This window comes from Nelumbo lutea, chromosome 1 (assembly GCF_056320005.1).
Source record: "Nelumbo lutea isolate HS-2025 chromosome 1, American lotus-T2T, whole genome shotgun sequence".
Classification (NCBI taxonomy): Eukaryota; Viridiplantae; Streptophyta; class Magnoliopsida; order Proteales; family Nelumbonaceae; genus Nelumbo; species Nelumbo lutea.
Window position 1 is genome coordinate 171,516,972 of NC_142684.1, and position 10,721 is coordinate 171,527,692.

Sequence of the window (10,721 nt, forward strand, 5' to 3'; positions counted from 1 at the left end):
TTTATATATTTTATTTGTTTATTATTTAATTATGTTATTATTTATTAACCCATTTGACCCAAAATGGTTGAGTTGCTTACCCACCATTGGGAGGGAAGAAAATAGTTTTTTTTTCAAAATATTTATTTTTATAATATTAAAATTAATTTTGTGAATTTAATACGAGAATATACCTTAATATGAGATTTTATGAGAGAATAGGAAAATAGTTATATTTCTAATTGGTTTTAAATTTTACATTCCATTTCCATCATTAAAAAACATTTCTTATTTATCATACTTATTATTGTTTAATATGTTGAATATATAATGTTAAAAATGTTTCCAAGTTTTTAAATTTCTATATTTTTTGCCTATTATCTATTTTTCAATTTTATTGTTTAATTTTGACAACATGGATTGGCCCATTTGACCTGAAATGGTTTAATTTCTTACCACTACCTAGATGAAAACACTATTTTTTTAGATAGATTTTAAAAGTATGTTTTTTTTTTTTGTTATTGGAACTATTAATTTATTATGTATGGATTTAATTAATAGAATTTAATGACGTGAAAAAAGAAAAATTCCTGAAATATATGATTTAGTGATGGTGAGTGCAAATTAATACCTTAAGTGTTGGATCTAATGAGAAGAAATTGAATGCATTGAATATCTTATAATTGTCTCTTTTCAACTCATTTAATATTAATAGTTGATTACCCTTTTGCCCTCATTTTCTATCAATAAATTTAAATATGGTAGGTAAATTTTGTCCTCAGAATATTTATATATATGTATGTATGTATGTATGTATATATGTATGTATATACTAATAAATAATTAGTATCATTTATTAGTGAAAAATAACTTAATATAGGATTTAATAAGAAAAAATGGGAGTTAATACTTTAAATTTTAAGACTTAATGAGAGGTGATTAAATGAGGTGGAATGTAATAATGAAGTAACATTTTAAAAGATGCACTAAATAGACACATATAGGCATTTTAGTAGCTATTAAAATTGGTATTAAAGCTACAATAAATGACTTTTATACCCTTTCTCAAATAATGAAATAAGGGTAATTTTAATCCAAAAAAACTTCTATTCTGCACCCCCCCCACACACACTAAATAGACTATTCTGATGTGGCATAGTCTGACCCGTTTGACCCAAACGATCGAACTAGTAACCCACGATTTGAAGGCAACAACAGTTCAGTCTCCATGTCGATTTTTAAAACATGGTTTTCAACTCTAACTAAACAAAAACCAGTGCATCACATGGATCCCGCTAATAATTGTTGTAAAGCTCAAGGAGCTGACTCAGCTAGGCTAGCTCATATAATTTAGACTGCCAGTCTGCCACTCCATTAATTTTTTAATTTCTTACCACTTTTATATAAATCAAGTATAAACACATATTTTAATAATTAAGGTGTAATAAAGAGTTACAAAAGGAAAACCCACTTTTAGCATCTTGAGATTTTACAGTCTAGTAGTTAAGCATTGGTTAGGACTTTCGACAAAAAATTTCCCTACGCTGAGTTTAGAAGGAGTACAAATGCAAATATATAGAGTGTAAAACCTTATATTTTATATGTATTTACGCTGTACATATTTGCATTTATACTCTTTCCAAACTGAGCCTAACGTGTTACTTCCTCTTTAATTGTTCCCTCAACATAACAGAACAAAAGCTCATGTTTTAAATATACACTGTTATTTTAGGGTGCCCAATTTAGAAACCTAATCACTCGATTTTTTAGATATTTATTTCTTTAATTATTGTCTTGCCTAATAAATTTTATTAATGGAATCCCTTATTTTCTTTTCAAAAAAAAAAAAAACCAAACTATTTAATATGATCCAAGCCAACATATCCCGCACAGGATCAGTTTGAATCTGTTGACTACAAAACGTTGGCCATATCCGGATTCATCCCACATCCACAGATTCTTCTTGTTGGTAGGAAAAAGAAAAGTATGTAATAGACTGAAATCTGTGGAGAGCTCTCAAAATGGGTAAATAGTCAGTTTGTGATTTTGGCATCTGTACCGAAAGCTTCAACACTTACCAGTTAAACCTTTGGAGAGCCCTCAAAATGGATACACAATCAGTGTGATCTTGACACTTGGACAGAAAGCTTTACGACTACTACTTATCAGTCTAGTGCGATATTGATACTATAAAATCCTGAAATATAATGGGGTTCGGCATTATTCCCCCCTTGTCAAGATATATGGCAAAGCTTTCACCAACCTTTGGCTTCCTCTTGGTCTTCCTTCTGCTTGTCTCAGGTCTGTAATTAGAATTCCTTATGTATCAACATCTATTTCTTGTATTTGTATATATCACATATATAGGATATATATAGAGAGAGAGAAGAGAGAGAGAGAGGGTATAAGAGCAATTAATTAAATAGCGAGCTAAGAGTGGTTAATTATATAATGAAGAATTTAATTAATTATTAATGGATGCATTATGTACTGTGACTAATTGCAGTGGGAGAAATAAAAGTGGAGGCAAAATTATGCTGGGATTCGTGGGGGCCGTGCGCAAATGATCCAACTTGTCAATATCAATGCCAAATGAAGCACCCGAATGGCCGGGGAAGATGCTATTCCTTCATTTATCCCTTCCAGGCGTGTCAGTGCCAATATCCTTGTTGATTTCATCATCATCTCTAATGTAACACCCTTGGAGTTATACTAATAAATAAACTTCCATTCAGTTCTAATTTCTCTCTCTCTCAGAGTTGCCTCTTAGGCTTGGTTCTTCATCATAATTTATCTCTTAATTTCTTGTATGTCAAATTTTTATTATGCTACTAGTTCTTGGGTTTGCTATGTTACACCTCTCAATGGGATAGCAAGTTCATTTCATGTAGCATATCCTTTCAATGGATCAGATTCATCAGAACCCACCATTAAACAGTTTTCCAATGGTACTATGTTATAATAGATGGTTTTAACCAAATATTTGAATTATATTTGTTATTTATGTATGTTATAAGCTTTTTAATTGGGCTAATTAATTCTAAATAGAATAGTTTGATTTGATTTGAATTTTTCTTATACCCTAATTTATTGGTTTGGTTTGAGATAATCTTCAAATTAACCCAAACTGGACCATAAACACTCCTGTGTATATGATTCTAATACAACTAGTTGGGCCCTATTAATTGTTTATCTAGCTTGTCATATTTATATTTGTAAACGACAATTTCTTTAACTTTTTTTTCACCAAAAAATAAGTCAAATTACAGCATCCTAAAAGATGTCATGTTGGATTTTAATTAAAATCCAATGGGTTTGATTGGTCAATTACATGAGAAATTGCACCTGCACACTTGATTGAAAAATTAATTTTTCTCTTACAAAACCTAGTTTTAAATTTGTCGCACACTAGAAAATTATAAACTTTTTTTCTAATAGGAATTGATTTACACTCCTTAAAAATAGTTAACGGTCATTAACTATTAACTATTTTTTAAATAGTCACATATTATATCACTCCCAATCAGAACATGATACATCAGCATCGCACGGGTTGAATGACTTGCATGTACGAACAGAAAGAGAGAGAGAGAGAGAGAGAGAATATATTTCATTTTTTTTAATAGTATATTTGCTTTTCCTTCACCTAGGGAATACGATATAAGTCAAACCATGTAAATCTCTACGTACAACTCTTGGGTTGATTTGTTTTGCGTTTTCTTTTTGTTTTCTCTATTTTTGTCAATCTATTTTAGATCCTGGGTTTGTTTTTTAGGTTGTATCTCGTATATAAGCGTGAATGTAAATATGTAGAGGGTAAAATGTATCATATAAATTGTAAAGTTGAATTAATTTTGTATTGACAAATTTACCTTCTTACCAAATAGACTTTTAACTATAATGAATGCAAATTCGAATTCTAATAAAACATATACCTTTTTTAATTAAAAACCCACTTAAATATAAATTTACTTCTTTTTTATTTATGTACTTTTACACCGTGGCAGTGTTATATTGTTGAGAAAATTTTCAATGAAATGTTTTCAGTCATTTATTACATTACATCTAGCTAGTAATTATCTAATTTATCATGTTATGTCCATGTAAAAAAAATAGTGATACTTTTGGTTAGTCCAAAATCATCCACAAATAGTTTCAAAGATATGTTACATCCTATAAGATTAATGCCTGATTAGTGGGTATGGAGTGCTTTGGACAATCCAGTCCAGATCTCCTCTCCAGAGGAATCCTACCCACAGGACAGGACACTACAGCTATACATTGGCACATACGGATTCTGGGGATTTTGTACAATTAAAGATCAGGAGCCGCACATATGGTACCTCCCCAATTCCCATCAGTCCATACTCAGGTTCAATGCATGAGAAATCCTTATTGTCAATCGGCTCTCCACTGAAGAGGCTAATGAGATCTACGTATAGAAACTTAATTACTAATAAAGTTTCTTTCAATTGCTATAAATAAATAACTAAAGTTTCCTTTTTTTTTTTCAACATAATTAAGGCTTCATTTGGCATGCATTCCTTAATTAAAAGGATTTATCTTTTCTTTTGCAGTTAAAAACTCTGTATTCATAGAGGCCTTTTAACAGCAAAGAGATAGTTATTAAAATAATGAATGCCAAATGCAGCCTAAGTTTTTCATACATCTCCCTCTCCCCCTACTTCACCATTTCTTAAAATGAGAGCACTCTACACTCAGTTTTGTGTCGAGAGAACAAAAAGATCTCATGGACTTGAAACAAAGTGGCCTAGATGGATTATTCATAGACCAAAAGACCAGCTTTGAATAAGGTGTGAGTGTGGGTCTCATATGGGCCCTATGTGTACGGAACACTAATACATTGATTGCAAAGCCCGCTGTGCATGATTTTGTCTCTAATTCATTGGTCGGTTGCTGAATAAACCTATACACAACAAATCAGTATTATATTATTAGCATATGATTGATGAACTATTTTTACTTCACTAAAATAATGTCTAAGTGATGAATATGGAAAATCTCTCTCCAAATTCTTAGGCTCTGTTTGGTTTGAAGGAAAAGGTAAGATACATATACAAAGCTGCACAGATTTTCCTACCAAACAAAGTCTTACTTCCTCTTGCTCCTCATCGTTGCTTCAAGTTTTTTATGTCTTGCCCTCTTTAGTTCTTTATTATTATCATTTTTTATGTTCTAATTCTTGGGTGTGCTATATATCTCTCAGGATAATGTTTGAATAGGAAGTTATTTTCATATAGCATATTCTTTCATTCATTAGGGTTTTATTTTTGGTCTAAGCATGTAGCATGTCCTTTCAATAGATCATAACCCATCATTAAACAGTTATGCAATGCTACTGTTAAATAGGTTTCTAACAAAATTTAGATCTCTTCTTGGTTTTCAGTTCACTTCAGACTTTCTTGAAATTAGACAAAAAGAGTGTGTATAATGCTTCTTCCTTGTTTGAATTTGATCCTTCTCTATTTTTTGACTAAAATACCCTTATTTTTGAATTTGATTCCTCGATCTCTAGTTGTGAGGGCATAAAAACATAATTTAAACTACTATTTTTTTTTTGTTTGTTTCATAAATTCCTTGTAGGTTGTAAATGGCATCTGATTGTCTGAATTCAATTCAAATTTGATCATATTAAGGGTAATCCGAATTCAATCCCTTTATATATTGGATCAAATATGGATCCACCCCTATTCAATCTGATAAAATCTGATTTGGTTCCATTTAAATACATATGCTCATTTATACTTAAAATTCATATTATATTTATCAATGAAGTTGGTCTGGGTGTTGTATTTTCACTAATTTGTCATAGGTTCAAGTTTTAGAGAAGTAATTTTCAATTCATTTTGTTTATAAAATATACTAGTCTTATTTAATTTATAATAAATAATAATTTGATCATTCTCAGTTTAATTTATGTATACTATTTAATATCCAATTATAATACAAATCCAATTTCAATCCTCTAGATATCCGATGGAATTCAAATTTGATTATAATTAAACAAATCAATTTTAAATCTACCAATATCCGATTCGATTCAATCCATTTAAAGCCCTACTCCCTCTCATCTTATATTTAAGTTATTAACTCTCATTCTCTTTAATTATATCCTATGTTAATGTATTTTAATTTTTGCCAATAAATTCTACTAGTTAAACCTATAAGATTAATCATATTCAAAGAAAATAGGTATGTTAAATAAGAATTATTTTTATAAATTGATGATGAAAACGAACTATAAAGTTCAAAACTAACCCCAAAATGAAATCATTTTCCAATTTGGGTGGTTATTCAACATATCGAACTTCCAAGTCAAATAGGTCAGCTCATGTTGTAATAATTAATTAAATAATAATAAGAATTATAAAAAAAAGATGAAGCACAAAATGACCATCTAAAATGCACTTAAGCCTTCCATCTCATTGTACACACATAAAATTAAACTTGTTCATGGGCTTAGGCTTCTGCTTGACTTTACACAATATCGGGCTTCAAACTTTGCCAAAAGCCAATCCCAAGCCCGTCCATGAACAGGTCTACATAAAATGAAAATTTGGTTGCTTCTAAAGTCACCGTTGAAGCTTTGCAAAATTTTAGTAGTTGTAGAAAATTAGCATTCCTTTTAAGAATCCAACTAGCACATTTATGAATATTTAGTGCATGTTAAAACAAGAATTCAAGACCACCGGCTTAAACTATATAACTGTTGACAATGTTCTATATCGGTGGATAGGGGTGTCAATTGGACTGGATTTGGTCCAATCCAATCCAGTCCAATATGAGTGGACCATATCCAATCCAATTCAATGAATATTTTTGGATCAGTCCAATTTAATGTCTGGGCCATTTAGTCTGTTCAAATTCATTTTAATTTAGATTGGTTAAAGCCCAAACTCGGTCATTGACACCTATATTTTTATCTTAAATCAATGGACCAGATATTGGCTTAATCCAACCCATTTCAATATAAATTTATTATGGACAGACCAGATCCAACCCAATCTAATAAATATTTTGGACTGGATTGGTCAATCCAATATGTCTTGTTGATCCGTCCAATTTGTACAAATTGATTTTGGACTGGATGGGGTCCAATCCAAAACCAATCCATTGACACCCTTGACACCCTTACCGGTAGAAGAAGAGAGATTTTTGAATCTCAAAGGCTACTAAAACTTGAAGAAGCGAAAAGGATGAAATCACAATGAAATTCAAGGAAGGAGAAATTTTTGAGCGAGGGATTCGTTGATTGCAAGTGACAACTAGGGGTGTATTCAAGCCGAATACTTGCGTATTCAAGCTCGGCTCGCTGAAACTTTGTTAGGCTCGAGCTCGATTCGAGTTAGAAACTTGAGCTCGAGTTTGGCTCGGCTCAAAGCTCACAAGTTCGAGCTCGGCTCGGCACGAGCTCAATTGCAAGCCAAGTTTTTTTTCTAAAAAATAAAAATATACATATAAAAATCTTTTTTATTTTACATACAAAAAATTAAGAATCATAAAAATTATTTATTATTATACATATGAAAAATAAAAAATATACATATAAAAATGTTTTTATCTTACATACAAAAAATAAGAATTATAAAATTTATTTACTATTATACAAAAAAAAATAAAAATATTATTATATAAAATAAAAATTATTTATTATATATATTTATATATGTATATATGTATGTATGTATGCATGTATGTATTAAAAAATTATTTATTTATTATACTAGGATCATAAGACTCACAAGCCAAGGTTTACTAGGCTCGAGCTCGACTCGATTAGCAAACGAGCCTATATATCAGTCTCGAACTTGGCTCAAAGCCCGGTTTAAACCAAGCTAAGCTACTAAGCTGAGCTTTTCACGAGCCAAGCTCAAATAGCTCGTGAGAAGCTCAGCTTGTGGCCACCCCCAGTGACAACCCTTTGGTTTGGAGCGACTCAGTTTTTTGGCCGCACAAGTTAAATCTGTTTTGTTGACTTCGGATTCATCTTCTTAATTATCTTTTGCCAAATAATGACTGTTGGGACTCACCATGCACTTATGTTATTGTTTTTCGTCAAAATTTAAATGTCGGCCCCTAATGAAACAATGAACAAGCAATTTTTTTTTTTTCGGATTTGATTGCATTACACAAGACTGCCAGCTAAACTGAAATTTCTTATAGTGATTGTTTAAAGAACTTAAGATTTTTCTATATGATGTGGCAAGTTTTGATGATGATGATGGTGGTGGTGGTAATAGTTAAGGTTCAAAATATCAGTACTAAGTATCATATCGGTAAATTTGGAACAACTATGGCTATGGGTACATATACGTTATAAAAACACATGGGTATAGTGGAAAGGTATGGATATGTTTAGATATAAATCAAATAAATACATTAAAACAATGTATCTATGGTTCGGGGTTGAAATAACCACAAATAAGGTATAATAGGAAATGCATATTTTAATGGTACATATAAAAAAATGCATTACAATCAATATTTTAGGAAAAATATATCGAACAACTTTATTGATAATGCATCAATTTAAAGTTCAAGACACATTAATAACTTTTTACAAATTACTACATGCATGAGGCCATTATAATATTATTATTTATTTAAGTTAAATTATCAATGAATAATTAAGAAAATATATAATCAACCTAATACATATTATTATATTCATAAGAATGTGGAGGATCCAAGACACAAAACATATGCAACTATTGTATTTTCAATACTAAATCAATTATTTTCTATTTTATTATTTTTATTTTGTAATATTAACAAAAAAGTCAACTTAGTGTTAAATCCTGAAATATTTTGTAAACAATATTTTTAGTTTTGTAAGTAATAAATGTGTGTATATTTAATGTAAATTAAATTACAAACTAATAATTTATAAAATTGTGTAATCTTAACTTAAAAATATATCAAATTTATTAGAACTTCTAAGATACATATCATATGCAATTTCATAATTTTTAATTACTAAAATAATTATTCCATTATTAGTGATTTTATTTCTTTAAGTTTTCTAAAACTAAATACTATTTTTTAATATAAATCTTGATCAATAGATTTGAAAGATTATTCATTTCATTAACATTTTTAAAACTCTAATTTTGATGAACATTCTTTTTCAGTTGAACCTTTTTATTATTTAATTATGACATCAGAGGTAGACATATTTGACATGAAAGGTTATACTACTGATCATCACCGAATAGGAAAACAATTTCATTTTTGAGTTGGACTTAAAAAAAAAAAAAGATAGATGAGAATAAAATACCTTGAATTTAATGAGAGAGAATGAGAGTTAATAACTCATATATAGGACAATACCTTAAAGATAGGATTTAATAAGAGAAAATGTGATTTAATACTCCAATTATAAGACTTAATGAGAGAGAATTAAATGAGGTGAAAAGCTATAGTTTAAATTAATTACATTTTCTGGACTCACAATCAAAGACAAACCAAATTTAGAATAGGAATATTTTAGTAAAAAAAAAGTGCCACAAGCCTATTTATTACTTTATAAAGAGTTCTAGTTATAACAAAGCTTTACATGAATATTCACAAGTTGTTAGTTTGTTACAACAAATCGATCAAACCAATGAACTTTTTAGAGAGAATATCAGTCACATTACACCTCGATGGAAACGAGTCCATAACCACTCAATTAATAAAATTAACCACTCAATTTTTCTTCAGATTTTAGGGTAGTGATTTCGATATATATACCAAAAGCTTTTAACATTTATCAGTTAATCCATTGGACATAAAGCTTTTTAACAAGGGAAAATCTATAATATGGAAAAGATATAGTATGAAAAGAGTTTTGATCAATCAAAACCCACCCATGAGTTTTGATAAATCACACCATGTTCCTAACCACGTTTAAGATTCTGTGTTATTGGTTAGTTGTTTTTCAGTTATGATATCTTTTCCATATCATAGTCGAACCCTTTTAACAATACCAGTGTAAACTTTTGATACTTGCACATAAAGCTTTTTAACTGTACCAAGAGTGATACCATAAAAGACCAAGCAGGCGAGGAGTCAAAGCTGAAACTAGTACTTTAATTTTGTAGAAGTCATAGTCATTTTCTAATGGCAAAGCTTTCACCAACCTTTTGCTTCCTCTCAATCGTCCGTGTACTTGCCTCAGGTCTGCATGTAGTATCTCAGAACAATTTCCCTAATCACTTTTTTTTCTTGTTCAAATTTAAGACAAGGCCCTTGACTAGCTATATATAGCATCGGTCTATTCTGTCCTAATACAACTAGTTGGGCCCTATTGATTATACTTCTCTAGCTCCTCATATTTATATTTCTGTTTGTGTCTCCTTTGGGGTAGATTCTTATTTTACTTTTTATTCTTCTGTTCCGCCATTTCTGCTTGCGAATACAACTAGGGCTTCAGTTTGGATGAAAAACATTGGGTCCTAAGTTATGCTTTTTGAATGGGGGTGAGGTATTTCGATTTGGGTATTGTGTTGCTGAGGTAAAAATGTAGTTAGGGCACTTTGAGTCAAATATTGTTTTATGGGAAGTATAGAATACTAAGAGAGAGAGAGAGAGAGTTTACACAACATTTATTGTATCCTCTATTTCACCCACTATTTCAGTTATTTTATAGTGCATTTTTGCTTTTCCTTCACCTGTGGAATAAGTTATAAACCAAACTGTGCATCTGTTAAGTTTCTTTGTTTTGAGTTTTCTTCTTGTTT

The 10,721-nt window shown here is 30.1% G+C and overlaps 1 long non-coding RNA gene across 1 annotated transcript; it reads left to right on the forward strand.

The window, feature by feature from the left end:
- The first annotated feature begins 2,178 nt into the window (after positions 1-2,178).
- Positions 2,179-2,719, forward strand: LOC148879179 (uncharacterized). The gene is made up of 2 exons (XR_016103138.1): positions 2,179-2,280; positions 2,486-2,719. It is a non-coding gene; the product is annotated as an uncharacterized LOC148879179 (long non-coding RNA).
- Positions 2,720-10,721: the final 8,002 nt, after the last annotated feature.